Source organism: Dendrobates tinctorius, unplaced genomic scaffold, assembly GCF_039654945.1.
Source record: "Dendrobates tinctorius isolate UK_male_01 unplaced genomic scaffold, ASM3965494v1 ptg000010l, whole genome shotgun sequence".
In the NCBI taxonomy this organism is placed as follows: Eukaryota; Metazoa; Chordata; class Amphibia; order Anura; family Dendrobatidae; genus Dendrobates; species Dendrobates tinctorius.
Genome location: NW_027361678.1, coordinates 14206931 through 14222156, shown reverse-complemented (window position 1 = coordinate 14222156; position 15226 = coordinate 14206931). Strand labels below are relative to the sequence as shown.

General features: G+C 44.4%; 1 protein-coding gene across 1 annotated transcript in view; it reads left to right on the top strand.

The window, feature by feature from the left end:
• Positions 1-7901: 7901 nt before the first annotated feature.
• CIPC (CLOCK interacting pacemaker) overlaps positions 7902-15226 on the top strand; it is a 45493-nt gene continuing 38168 nt past the window's right edge. Inside the window, exon 1 of the mRNA XM_073587485.1 lies at positions 7902-8091. The gene's annotated coding sequence lies outside the window, so the exon portion shown is untranslated. The remainder of the gene's footprint in view (positions 8092-15226) is intronic.

Sequence of the window (15226 nt, the reverse complement as noted above, 5' to 3'; positions counted from 1 at the left end):
ATGGTTATGACCACTGATATAGTGACAGTTTTGATTCGTTCACACTTGCGATGTAATTGGAAGAGTGCAATCCGATAAAAAATAAGATTGCACTCGGCCCAATATTAAACAATGACGCAACTCACATCTGCAGATTACTTTTCATGCCGATTCGGCAGACGGCAATGGAGGAGATGGATAAATTACTTCCTCCATCTCCTTCGCACCTGTAATGTGATTCTCTCATGCGAGAGGATCAGGAAGCAGAGCGTGACATTCTGATCACGATCACAGCAGAGCTGGAGCCGCAGGTCATTCGCTCTTGCATTGTATGCCATTCGTTAATGGGACCCCAGTCTTAGTTGGTTGTTAGCAGTCTAAACCATGGATACCTAAGGTTCTGCAATGCCTGCACATGAGGAAAGACATAGCAAATCAGAGAAACTAAACTATATTTCTAATTGGAGGTATTTACTAAGATTATTATTATTACACCGACTACATATTGGGATAGGATCTTGGAGATAAAAATACCCCTTTAACCCCTTTCTGACATATGACGTGCTATCCCATCCATGTGCCCTGGACCTTAACGTCCATGGACGGGATAGTACGTCATATGCGATCAGCCGCGCTTTAACCCCTGGAACACTGCGATCAAACATGATCGCAGCATTCTAGGAGCAGGCAGAGGGGCTGTCAGCTGTGACAGCCCCTCTGCCTTTGGATCGGAGACCCGTGGCATGGCATGGGGTCCCGATCACTCCCATGGTAACCCAATGTCGTCATGACAACATCCGGGTCACCAGAGCTCAGAGACTTCCTGTCATGCACAGTGCACGTCAGGAAGTCACTAAGGTTAGTGACAAATCCCTGCAGCGCTGACAGCTTATATGGCATGCAGCTCTGCATGAAATATAAGCGATCAGCCTCCACAAAATGAGTGTCCCATAGTGGGACACAGTGTAAAAGTAGGAATGAAATAAAAAATAAATAATCGTAGAAATATTTTAAAAAAAAAATAAAAAAAAAAATATTTATTCCATCATTAAATTAATATTTGAATTAAAAAAAAATCTAAACAATGAAAGTACGGATATAAATAAACATGGTACCGCTGAAAATGTCATCTTGTCCTGCAAAAAACAAGCTGCCATATAGCTCCATTACTGGAAAAATAAAAAAGTTATAGCCCGCAGAATAAAGCGATGCAAAAATTATTTTTCTATAAAATAGTTTTTATTGTATAAAAGCGCCAAAACATAAAATGATATGTGAGGTATCGCTGTAATCGTACTGACCAGAAGAATAAAACTGCTTTATCAATTTTAACACACGCGGAACGGTATAAACGTCCCCCCCAAAGAAATTAATGAAACGCTGGTTTTTGTTCATTCTGCCTCCCAAAAATCAGATTAAAAAGTGATCAAAAAAATGTCATGTGCCCGAAAATGGTACCAATAAAAACGGCAACTTGTCCCACAAAAAACAAGACCTCACATGACTCTGCGGGCCAAAATATGTAACAATTATAGTTCTCAAACTGTGGTGATGCAAAAACTATTTTTTTGCAATAAAAAGCGCTTTTAGCGTGTGACAGCTGCCAAACATAAAAACCCGCAATAAATAGTAAACCATACCCCCCTTTTATCACCCCCTTAGTTAGGGAAAAATAATAAAATAAAAAAATGTATTTATTTCTATTTTCCCATTAGGGTTAGGGCTAAAGTTAGGATTAGGGTTGGGGTTAGGGTTGGGATTAAGGGTGTTTTAGGGTTAGGTTTGTGGTTAGGGTTATGGTTTGGATAAGGGATGTGTTGGGGTTAGAGTTACATTTGGGGGGTTTCCACTGTTTAGGTACATCAGGTGCTCTCCAAACGCGACATGCGTCTGATCTCAATTCCAGCCAATTCTGACTGAAAAAGTCAAACGGTGCTCCTTCCCTTCCGAGCTCTGCCATGCACACAAGCAGTGGTTTACCCTCACATATGGGGTATCAGCATACTCAGAACAAATTGCACAACATCTTTTGGTGTCCAATTTCTCCTGTTACCCTTGGAAAAATAAACAATTGGGGTGAAAAGATCATTTTTGTGAAAAAAATAAGATTTTTTTATCTTTACGGCGCTACATTATAAACTTCTGTGAAGCACTTGGGGGTTCAAAGTGCTTACCACACATCTAGATAAGTTCCTTAGGGGGTCTATGCTCCAAAATAATGTCACTTGTGGGGGGTTTCCACTGTTTAGGCACATCAGGGGCTCTCCAAGCGCGACATGGCGTCCAATCTCAATTCCAGACAATTTTGCATTGAAAAGTCAAACGGCGCTCCTTCCCTTCCGAGCTCTGCTATGCGCCCAAACAGTGGTTTACCTGCATATATAGGGTATCAGCGTACTCAGGACAAATTGTACAACTTTTGGGGTCCAATTTCTCCTGTTAGCCTTGGTAAAATAAAACAATTTGGATCTGAAGTAAATTTTTTGTGAAAAAAAGTTAAATGTTCATTTTTTTTTAATCATTCCAAAAATTCCTTTGAAGCACATGAAGGGTTAATAAACTTCTTTAATGTGGTTTTGAGCACCTTCAGGGGTGCAGTTTTTAGAATGGTATCACTTTTGGGTATTTATTATATAGACCCCTCAAAGTGACTTCAAATGTGATATGGTCCCTAAAAAAAAAAATTGTTTTGTAAAAATGAGAAATCGCTGGTCAACTTTTAACCCTTATAACTTCCTAACAAAAAAAAAATGTTGGTTGCAAAATTGTGCTGATGTAAAGTAGACATTTGGGAAATGTTATTTATTAACTAATTTGTGTGATATAGATCTCTATTTTATGGGCATGATTGCAAATTTTTCATCAAATTTACGTTTTTTTCACAAATAAACGAAAGTAATGTCAAAGAAATTATATCTCTATAAAATGAAGTACAATATGTCCTGAGAAAACAATGTCAGAATCACCGGGATCCATGGAAGCGTTCCAGAGTTATTACCTCATAAAGGGACAGTGGTCAGAATTGTAAAAATTGGCCTGGTCATCAGGGGTTAATTGTAAAGTCTCAAACACTTCTCTCATGCTGCGCCAGTTGTTTGCCGGACTGCATATAATGAGCTTGTTTCCACGTGTCCTCCCTATTTCCTTACAGACTGCAGCTTGGAGCCGGCCTCTCGTTCCTCCTGTATCTGGTGATCTATGTGTTAAGGCCTCGTCTCACATAGCGAGATCGTTAGCGAAATCGCTGAAACGTCACAGATTTTGTGACGCAACAGTGACCTCGCCAGCGATCTCGCTACGTGTGACACATAGCAGCGACCGGCCCTCCGCTGCGATGTCACTGATCGTGCTTGAATGTCCTGGGCCATTTTTTGATCGCTGGTGTCCCGCTGGCCAGCATGCATCGCTGTGTTTGTCACCGACGAGCGACCTCGTTGGCGACTCAGAAATCATGGACGCAGGCGGAGTCGTCAGAATAGCTGCTGTGTGACAAGGTCCCAACGACTGCTGAGGTTGTTATACGGATCGCCGGATCGTTGCTGCGCCGTTGAGTAGATCTGCCTGTTTGACAGCTTACTAGCGACCATTTAGCGACGTACCAGCGATCCTTACCAGGTCGTATCGTTGTTACTCTGTGTCCCCTGCTATTTTACTGCGCTGCACAGTTTGTTGGCACTATAGAAATAACAGTATTATTATTTAGAGATGGATTTCAGAGTAGCACCTTCTTATAGGCTCAATTCTCCAACATGGGAACTGACCGCTGCTCAGAGCGACCGCCAGTATTACTTGAATGAACAGGATGAGGATGATAGCCTTGCCACACAAGGACAAGCCATGGGCCATCATCTTGGGGCCTCATGCTCACTAGGAGACAGAAGCCGTATGTGGTGTCCGGTGACGCGACTCTGACCCACTGTATGCTGCTGGCTGGTAATAGTACAAATCAGTGGAGGAAACTCTGGCAGTATTGCACTAGTAGTTCACCACCAGCGGTGGAAGGTTGGGAATAGTGATGTGTCGGTCGCGAACGATCCGACACAAAGAGCCGGCTCCCCGCGGTGAACGATGGGAGCCGGCAGCCCAGTGAGAGCCACTAAAATCTTTAAATGGCTCTCACTGGGCCTAAAATCCCGGTGTTCGGCAGACGTAACTCCGCCCACTGGAACAAAACTCCGCCCACTAAGCAATATAATTGGTTCCTGGCGAGTGGGCGAGGTTTATGCGGTAGGTGGGCGGAGTTTAGAACGCCATAACACATATACAATAGGGATCCATTTAGGATCCAAAAGGTGTCGAGAAAAGAGTCAGCTTTTTGGTGAGCGGAGCCGTGAGAGCTGGATCACCAAAAAGAGCCAGACTGCCCATCACTAGTTGGGAAGTCACATGTAACATTTGGACAAGACCCCAACAGTCAGTATATACAGTGTGTACCCAAGAGCGCCCACCCTCATCACAAGATAACATAGCAGAGCGCACTAGTGCCAATGACCTCAGAAAGCCTGGGCCACGCGGCACCGACCACAGGGTCTGACCACGAGCAGGACCCCACGGATGGCCACAACACCTCAGGCTCTCTCCCTCTATCTCTCACCTCAGGGGGTGTCTCTTTCTCCCTCTCTCTCTCACCTCAGGGGGTGTCTCTTTCTCCTATCTCTCACCTCAGGGGGTGTCTCTTTCTCCCTCTCTCTCTCACCTCAGGGGGTGTCTCTTTCTCCCTCTCTCTCTCACCTCAGGGGGTGTCTCTTTCTCCCTCTCTCTCTCACCTCAGGGGGTGTCTCTTTCTCCCTCTCTCTCACCTCAGGGGGTGTCTCTTTCTCCCTCTCTCTCTCACCTCAGGGGGTGTCTCTTTCTCCCTCTCTCTCTCACCTCAGGGGGTGTCTCTTTCTCCCTCTATCTCTCACCTCAGGGAGTGTCTCTCCCTATCTCTCACCTCAGGGGGGTGTCTCTCCCTCACCTCAGGGGGGTGTCTCTCCCTATCTCTCACCTCAGGGGGTGTCTCTTTCTCCCTCTATCTCTCACCTCAGGGAGTGTCTCTCCCTATCTCTCACCTCAGGGGGTGTCTCTCCCTCACCTCAGGGGGGTGTCTCTCCCTCACCTCAGGGGGGTGTCTCTCACCTCAGGGGGTGTCTCTTTCTCCGTCTATCTCTCACCTAAGGGGGTGTCTCTCTCCCTCCCTATCTCTCACCTCAGGGGGTGTCTCTCTCCCTCCCTATCTCTCACCTCAGGGGGTGTCTCTCTCCCTCCCCATCTCTCACCTCAGGGGGTGTCTCTCTCCCTCCCCATCTCTCACCTCAGGGGGTGTCTCTCTCCCTCCCTATCTCTCACCTCAGGGGGTGTCTCTCTCCATCCCTATCTCTCACCTCAGGGGGTGTCTCTCTCCATCCCTATCTCTCACCTCAGGGGTCGTCTCTCTTTCTCCCTCTATCTCTCACCTCAGGGGTCGTCTCTCTTTCTCCCTCTCTCTCTCACCTCAGGGGGTGTCTCTTTCTCCCTCTCTCTCTCACCTCAGGGGGTGTCTCTTTCTCCCTCTCTCTCTCACCTCAGGGGGTGTCTCTTTCTCCCTCTCTCTCTCACCTCAGGGGGTGTCTCTTTCTCCCTCTCTCTCTCACCTCAGGGGGTGTCTCTTTCTCCCTCTATCTCTCACCTCAGGGAGTGTCTCTCCCTATCTCTCACCTCAGGGGGGTGTCTCTCCCTCACCTCAGGGGGGTGTCTCTCCCTCACCTCAGGGGGGTGTCTCTCCCTCACCTCAGGGGGGTGTCTCTCCCTATCTCTCACCTCAGGGGGTGTCTCTTTCTCCCTCTATCTCTCACCTCAGGGAGTGTCTCTCCCTATCTCTCACCTCAGGGGGTGTCTCTCCCTCACCTCAGGGGGGTGTCTCTCCCTCACCTCAGGGGGGTGTCTCTCACCTCAGGGGGGTGTCTCTCACCTCAGGGGGTGTCTCTTTCTCCGTCTATCTCTCACCTAAGGGGGTGTCTCTCTCCCTCCCTATCTCTCACCTCAGGGGGTGTCTCTCCCTCCCTATCTCTCACCTCAGGGGGTGTCTCTCTCCCTCCCCATCTCTCACCTCAGGGGGTGTCTCTCTCCCTCCCCATCTCTCACCTCAGGGGGTGTCTCTCTCCCTCCCTATCTCTCACCTCAGGGGGTGTCTCTCTCCATCCCTATCTCTCACCTCAGGGGGTGTCTCTCTCCATCCCTATCTCTCACCTCAGGGGGTGTCTCTCTCCCTCCCTATCTCTCACCTCAGGGGTCGTCTCTCTTTCTCCCTCTATCTCTCACCTCAGGGGTCGTCTCTCTTTCTCCCTCTATCTCTCACCTCAGGGGTCGTCTCTCTTTCTCCCTCTATCTCTCACCTCAGGGGTCGTCTCTCTTTCTCCCTCTATCTCTCACCTCAGGGGTCGTCTCTCTTTCTCCCTCTCTCTCTCACCTCAGGGGGTGTCTCTTTCTCCCTCTCTCTCTCACCTCAGGGGGTGTCTCTTTCTCCCTCTCTCTCTCACCTCAGGGGGTGTCTCTTTCTCCCTCTCTCTCTCACCTCAGGGGGTGTCTCTTTCTCCCTCTCTCTCTCACCTCAGGGGGTGTCTCTTTCTCCCTCTCTCTCTCACCTCAGGGGGTGTCTCTTTCTCCCTCTCTCTCTCACCTCAGGGGGTGTCTCTTTCTCCCTCTCTCTCTCACCTCAGGGGGTGTCTCTTTCTCCCTCTCTCTCTCACCTCAGGGGGTGTCTCTTTCTCCCTCTCTCTCTCACCTCAGGGGGTGTCTCTTTCTCCCTCTATCTCTCACCTCAGGGAGTGTCTCTCCCTATCTCTCACCTCAGGGGGGTGTCTCTCCCTCACCTCAGGGGGGTGTCTCTCACCTCAGGGGGTGTCTCTTTCTCCGTCTATCTCTCACCTCAGGGGGTGTCTCTCTCCCTCCCTATCTCTCACCTCAGGGGGTGTCTCTCTCCCTCCCTATCTCTCACCTCAGGGGGTGTCTCTCTCCCTATCTCTCACCTAAGGGGGTGTCTCTCTCACCTAAGGGGGTGTCTCTCTCCCTCCCCATCTCTCACCTCAGGGGGTGTCTCTCTCCCTCCCCATCTCTCACCTCAGGGGGTGTCTCTCTCCCTCCCCATCTCTCACCTCAGGGGGTGTCTCTCTCCCTCCCTATCTCACCTCAGGGGGTGTCTCTCTCCCTCCCTATCTCACCTCAGGGGGTGTCTCTCTCCCTCCCTATCTCTCACCTCAGGGGGTGTCTCTCTCCATCCCTATCTCTCACCTCAGGGGGTGTCTCTCTCCCTCCCTATCTCTCACCTCAGGGGGTGTCTCTCTCCCTCCCTATCTCTCACCTCAGGGGGTGTCTCTCTCCCTCCCTATCTCTCACCTCAGGGGGTGTCTCTCTCCCTCCCTATTTCTCACCTCAGGGGGTGTCTCTCTCCCTCCCTATCTCTCACCACGGGGTGTCCCTCTCCCTCCTTATCTCTCACCTCAGGGGGTGTCTCCCTCCCTCTCTCTCAACTCAGGGAGTGTCTCTCTCTCCATCTCTAACCTCAGGAGGTCTCTATCACCTCAGGGGTCTGTCCCACTTCTGGGGGTCTCTCTCCCTATCTCTAACCTCAGCGGTCTCTCGCTCCCTTTATTCTCATAAAGCGGGTCTCTCTCACTGCGGGGGGAACCCTCTCCTAGGTCTCAGGTTCTGGACCGCTCAGTACGAGACATAAACCTGCTTGGAATTGGCGGGCAGTCTCGGCCATGTTGTGCGTGGCGCCCATCACGAGAGAGAAGCCATTAGTAACAATAACCTCCTGCAGTTCCTGTACATGAGGCCGGAGCACCGTCCTCACAGTCTCCTATAGAACCAGAGACAGAAGCCGCGGACATGCAGGTCTCCTGTCAGTCACACAAGAGACTCCAAACATGGCGGTCAGAAAGACATACATCTGTGACGTCAGCACGGCGTCCGCCGTCACCACAGAGTTGTCATAGTGACCGAGAATCGACAGTGAGGCCTGAGGAACGCCGGAGCCTGGACGGCAGGAAACCGGTGCACGGTGTGACCCCCCGCGGGTGAGAAGGCGGAGACGTCCCTGCAGAGTGCGGTCATGTGTGCAGCCTGACGGTGCCAGGAGAAGAAACCTGAGGGGTATGTGTCTGCACATGTATACACTGCCCTGCGATATAATATGGGGATATTACATCTATATGTGACCTGCGGTATAATATGGAGATATTACATCTATATGTGACCTGCGGTATAATATGGGGATATTACATCTATATGTGACCTGCGGTATAATATGGGGATATTACATCTACATGTGACCTGCGGCATAATATGGAGATATTACATCTATATGTGACCTGCGGTATAATATGGGGATATTACATCTATATGTGACCTGCGGTATAATATGGGGATATTACATCTATATGTGACCTGCGGTATAATATGGGGATATTACATCTATATGTGACCTGCGGTATAATATGGGGATATTACATCTATATGTGACCTGCGGTATAATATGGGGATATTACATCTATATGTGACCTGCGGTATAATATGGGGATATTACATCTATATGTGACCTGCGGTATAATATGGGGATATTACATCTACATGTGACCTGCGGCATAATATGGAGATATTACATCTATATGTGACCTGCGGTATAATATGCGGATATTACATTTATATATGACACGCGGTATAATATGCAGATATTACATCTATATGTGACCTGCGGTATAATATGGGGATATTACATCTACATGTGACCTGCGGCATAATATGGAGATATTACATCTATATGTGACCTGCGGTATAATATGGGGATATTACATCTATATGTGACCTGCGGTATAATATGGGGATATTACATCTACATGTGACCTGCGGCATAATATGGGGATATTACATCTACATGTGACCTGCGGCATAATATGGAGATATTACATCTATATGTGACCTGCGGTATAATATGGGGATATTACATCTATATGTGACCTGCGGTATAATATGGGGATATTACATCTATATGTGACCTGCGGTATAATATGGGGATATTACATCTATATGTGACCTGCGGTATAATATGGGGATATTACATCTATATGTGACCTGCGGTATAATATGGGGATATTACATCTATATGTGACCTGCGGTATAATATGGGGATATTACATCTATATGTGACCTGCGGTATAATATGGGGATATTACATCTATATGTGACCTGCGGTATAATATGGGGATATTACATCTATATGTGACCTGCGGTATAATATGGGGATATTACATCTATATGTGACCTGCGGTATAATATGGGGATATTACATCTATATGTGACCTGCGGTATAATATGGGGATATTACATCTATATGTGACCTGCGGTATAATATGGGGATATTACATCTATATGTGACCTGCGGTATAATATGGGGATATTACATCTATATGTGACCTGCGGCATAATATGGGGATATTACATCTACATGTGACCTGCGGTATAATATGGGGATATTACATCTATATGTGACCTGCGGTATAATATGCGGATATTACATTTATATATGACACGCGGTATAATATGCGGATATTACATCTACATGTGACCTGCGGTATAATATGCGGATATTACATCTATATGTGACCTGCGGTATAATATGGGGAAATTACATCTATATGTGACATGCGGTATAATATGGGGATATTACATCTATATCAAATCAAATCAAATTTATTATCGCCAAGTACATATTACATATATACAAGGAATTCTTTGTGGCAAAGAGGCAACATAATATATAACAACAGATACAACAAGTAACATCTAACAAGACAGATACAGTATATAGTCTACACATGACGATTTAATTGTTGAACAGAGAGTGGATAGAAGCTGTTCATATGGCGGTTGGTGCTGCATTTGGGGACTCTGAAGCGACGTCCTGAAGGGAGTAGTTGGAATGAGGAGTGTCCCGGGTGAGAGGGATCGGATGAAATTTTCAATGCGTGGGATCGAATACTATTACATCTATATGTGACCTGCGGTATAATATGCGGATATTACATCTATATGTGACCTGCGGTATAATATGGGATATTACATCTATATGTGACCTGCGGTATAATATGGGGATATTACATCTATATGTGACCTGCGGTATAATATGCGGATATTACATCTATATGTGACCTGCGGTATAATATGGGGATATTACATCTATATGTGACCTGCGGTATAATATGGAGATATTACATCTATATGTGACCTGCGGTATAATATGCGGATATTACATCTATATGTGACCTGCGGTATAATATGGGGATATTACATCTATATGTGACCTGCGGCATAATATGGAGATATTACATCTATATGTGACCTGCGGTATAATATGCGGATATTACATTTATATATGACACGCGGTATAATATGCGGATATTACATCTACATGTGACCTGCGGTATAATATGCGGATATTACATCTATATGTGACCTGCGGTATAATATGGGGAAATTACATCTATATGTGACATGCGGTATAATATGGGGATATTACATCTATATCAAATCAAATCAAATCAAATTTATTATCGCCAAGTACATATTACATATATACAAGGAATTCTTTGTGGCAAAGAGGCAACATAATATATAACAACAGATACAACAAGTAACATCTAACAAGATAGATACAGTATATAGTCTACACATGACGATTTAATTGTTGAACAGAGAGTGGATAGAAGCTGTTCATATGGCGGTTGGTGCTGCATTTGGGGACTCTGAAGCGACGTCCTGAAGGGAGTAGTTGGAATGAGGAGTGTCCCGGGTGAGAGGGATCGGATGAAATTTTCAATGCGTGGGATCGAATACTATTACATCTATATGTGACCTGCGGTATAATATGCGGATATTACATCTATATGTGACCTGCGGTATAATATGGGGATATTACATCTATATGTGACCTGCGGTATAATATGCGGATATTACATCTATATGTGACCTGCGGTATAATATGGGGATATTACATCTATATGTGACCTGCGGCATAATATGGAGATATTACATCTATATGTGACCTGCGGTATAATATGCGGATATTACATCTATATGTGACCTGCGGTATAATATGCGGATATTACATCTATATGTGACCTGCGGTATAATATGGGGATATTACATCTATATGTGACCTGCGGTATAATATGCGGATATTACATCTATATGTGACCTGCGGTATAATATGCGGATATTACATCTATATGTGACCTGCGGTATAATATGGGGATATTACATCTATATGTGACCTGCGGTATAATATGGGGATATTACATCTATATGTGACCTGCGGTATAATATGCGGATATTACATCTATATGTGACCTGCGGTATAATATGGGGATATTACATCTATATGTGACCTGCGGCATAATATGGAGATATTACATCTATATGTGACCTGCGGTATAATATGCGGATATTACATCTATATGTGACCTGCGGTATAATATGCGGATATTACATCTATATGTGACCTGCGGTATAATATGGGGATATTACATCTATATGTGACCTGCGGTATAATATGCGGATATTACATCTATATGTGACCTGCGGTATAATATGCGGATATTACATCTATATGTGACCTGCGGTATAATATGGGGATATTACATCTATATGTGACCTGCGGTATAATATGGGGATATTACATCTATATGTGACCTGCGGTATAATATGCGGATATTACATCTATATGTGACCTGCGGTATAATATGGGGATATTACATCTATATGTGACCTGCGGTATAATATGGGGATATTACATCTATGTGTGACCTGCGGTATAATATGGGGATATTACATCTATATGTGACCTGCGGTATAATATGGGGATATTACATCTATGTGTGACCTGCGGTATAATATGCGGATATTACATCTGTATGTGACCTGTGGTATAATAGGGGGATGTTACATCTATATGTGACATGCGGTATAATATGGGGATATTACATCTATATGTGACCTGCGATATATAAGAGGGGGATATTACATCTATATGTGACCTGCAGTATAATATGGGGATATTACATCTATGTGTGACCTGCGGTATAGTATAGGGATATTACATCTATGTGTGACCTGCGGTATAATATGCGGATATTACATCTATGTGTGACCTGCGGTATAATATGCGGATATTACATCTATATGTGACCTGCGGTATAATATGGGGATATTACATCTACGTGTGAACTGCAGTATAATATGGGGATATTACTTCTATATGTGACCTGTGGTATAATATGGGGATATTACATCTATGTGTGACCTACGGTATAATATGGGGATATTACATCTATATGTGACCTGCGATATAATATGGGGATATGACATCTATGTGTGTCATGCGGTGTAATATAGGGATGTTACACCTATATGTGACCTGCAGTATAATATGGGGATAATACTTCTATATGTGACCTGTGGTATAATATGGTGATATTACATCTATATGTGACCTGCGATATAATATAGGGATGTTACATCTATATGTGACCTGCAGTGTAATATGGGGATATTACATCTATATGTGACCTGCGATATAATATTACAGCTATATGTGACATGTGGTATAATATGGGGATATTACAGCTATATGTGACATACGGTATAATATGTGGATATTACATCTATATGTGACCTGCGGTATAATATGGGATTATTAAATCTATATGCGACCTGCGGTATAATATGGGGATATTACATACGGTATAATATGGGGATATTACATCTATATGTGACCTGCGGTATAATATGGGGATATTACTTCTATACAGTTAGGTCCATATATATTTGGACCGAGACAACATTTTTCTAATTTTGGTTCTAGACATTTTACCACAATGAATTTTAAACAAAACAGTTCAGATGCAGTTGAAGTTCAGACTTTCAGCTTTCATTTGAGGGTATCCACATTAAAATTGGATGAAGGGTTTAGGAGTTTCAGCTCCTTAACATGTGCCACCCTGTTTTTAAAGGGACCAAAAGTAATTGGACAGATTAAATAATTGTAAATAAAATGTTAATTTCTGGTACTTGGTTGAAAACCCTTTGTTGGCAATGACTGCCTGAAGTCTTGAACTCATGGACATCACCAGACGCTGTGTTTCCTCCTTTTTGATGCTCTGCCAGGCCTTCACTGCGGTGGTTTTCAGTTGCTGTTTGTTTGTGGGCCTTTCTGTCTGAAGTTTAGTCTTTAACCACTTTATCCCCAAGAGTGGTTTGCACTTTCATGACAGGGCCAATTTTTACAATCCTGACCACTGTACCTTTATGAGGTAATAACTCTGAAACGCATCCATGGATCCCGGTGATTCCGACATTGTTTTCTCGTGACATATTGTACTTCATGTTAGTGGTAAAATTTCATTCAAATAACTTGCGTTTATTTGTGAAAAAAGCGGAAATTTGGCGAAAATTTTGAAAGTTTCCCATTTTTCCAACTTTGAATTTTTATGCTCTTAAATCACAGAGATACAGCACACAAAAAACTTAATAAATAACATTTCCCACATGTTTATTTTACATCAGCACAATTTTGGAACCAAATTTTTTTTGTTAGGAAGTTATAAGAGTTAATAGTTGACCAGCGATTTCTAATTTTTGCAACACCATTTTATTTTTACGGACCACATCACATTTGAAGTCTCTTTGAGGGGTCTATATGATTGAAAATACCCAAAAGTGACACCATTCTAAAAACTGCACCCCTCGAGGTGCTCAAAACCACATTCAAGAAGTTTATTAACCCTTCAGGTGCTTCACAGGAATTTTTTGAATGTTTAAAAAAATTACTTCAGGTCCAATTTTTTTTATTTTACCAAGGGTAACAGGAGAAATTGGACTGCAAAAGTTATTTTGCAATTTGTCCTGAGTACGCTGATACCTGATATGTGGGGGGAAACCACTGTTTCGACGCATGGCAGAGCTGAGAAGGGAAGGAGCGCCGTTTGACTTTTTCAATGCAAAATTGGCTGGAATTCAGATCGGACGCCATGTCACGTTTGGAGAGCCCCTGATGACCCTAAACAGTGGGAACCCCCCACAAGTGACCCCATTTTAGAAACTAGACCCCCCTCCAAGGAACTTATCTAGATATGTGGTGAGAACTTTGAACCCACAAGGGCTTCACAGAAGTTTATAATGTACAGCTGTACAATTAAAAAATCATTTTTTCCACAAAAATGATCTTTTCACCCCCAATTTTTATTTTCCTAAGGGTAACAGGACCCTATAAGTTATTGTGCAATTTGTCCTGAATACGCTGAGACCCCATGTGTGGGTGTAAACTACTATTTGGGCGCATGGCAGAGCTCGGAAGGGAAGCAGCGCCATTTGACTTTTATGGCTGGAATTGAGATCGGACGGCATGTCGCGTTTGGAAAGCCCCTGATATGCCAAAACAGTGGAAACCCCCCACAAATGACACCAATTTGGAAACTAGACCCCCAAGGAACTTATCTAGATGTGTGGTGAGAACTTTGAACCCACAAGGGCTTCACAGAAGTTTATAACGTACAGCCATAAAATTAAAAAATCACATTTTTTCCACAAAAATGATCTTTTGACCCCCAATTTTTATTTTTCCAAGGGTAACAGGACCCTAACAGTTATTGTGCAATTTGACTTGAGTAGGCTGATACCCCATATGTGGGGGTAAACCACTATTTGGGCACATGGCAGAGCTCGGAAGGGAAGCAGCGCCATTTGACTTTTTTGGCTGGAATTGCGATTAGACGCCATGCTGCATTTGGAATGCCCCTGATGTGCCTGAACAGTGGAAACCCCCCACAAATGACAACGTTTTGGAAACTAGACCCCCCCCCAAGGAACTTATCTAGATGTGTGGTGAGCACTTTGAACCACCAAGGGCTTCACAGAAGTTTATAACGCCCGGGCGTGAAAATAAAAAAATCATATTTTTTCCACAAACATGATCTTTCAGTCCCCAGTTTTATTTTCCCAAGGGTAACAGGAGAATTTGGACCCCAAAAGTTGTTGTACAATTTGTCCTGAGTACGCTGATATCCCATATGTGGGAGAAAACTACTGTAAAGGGACACGTCGGGGCTCGGAAGGGAAATAGTGATGTTTTGGAATGCAGACTTTGATGGAATGGTCTGCGGGTGTCATGTCGCGTTTGGAGAGCCTCTGATGTGCCTAAACTGTTGAAATTCCCCACAAGTGACCCTATTTTGGA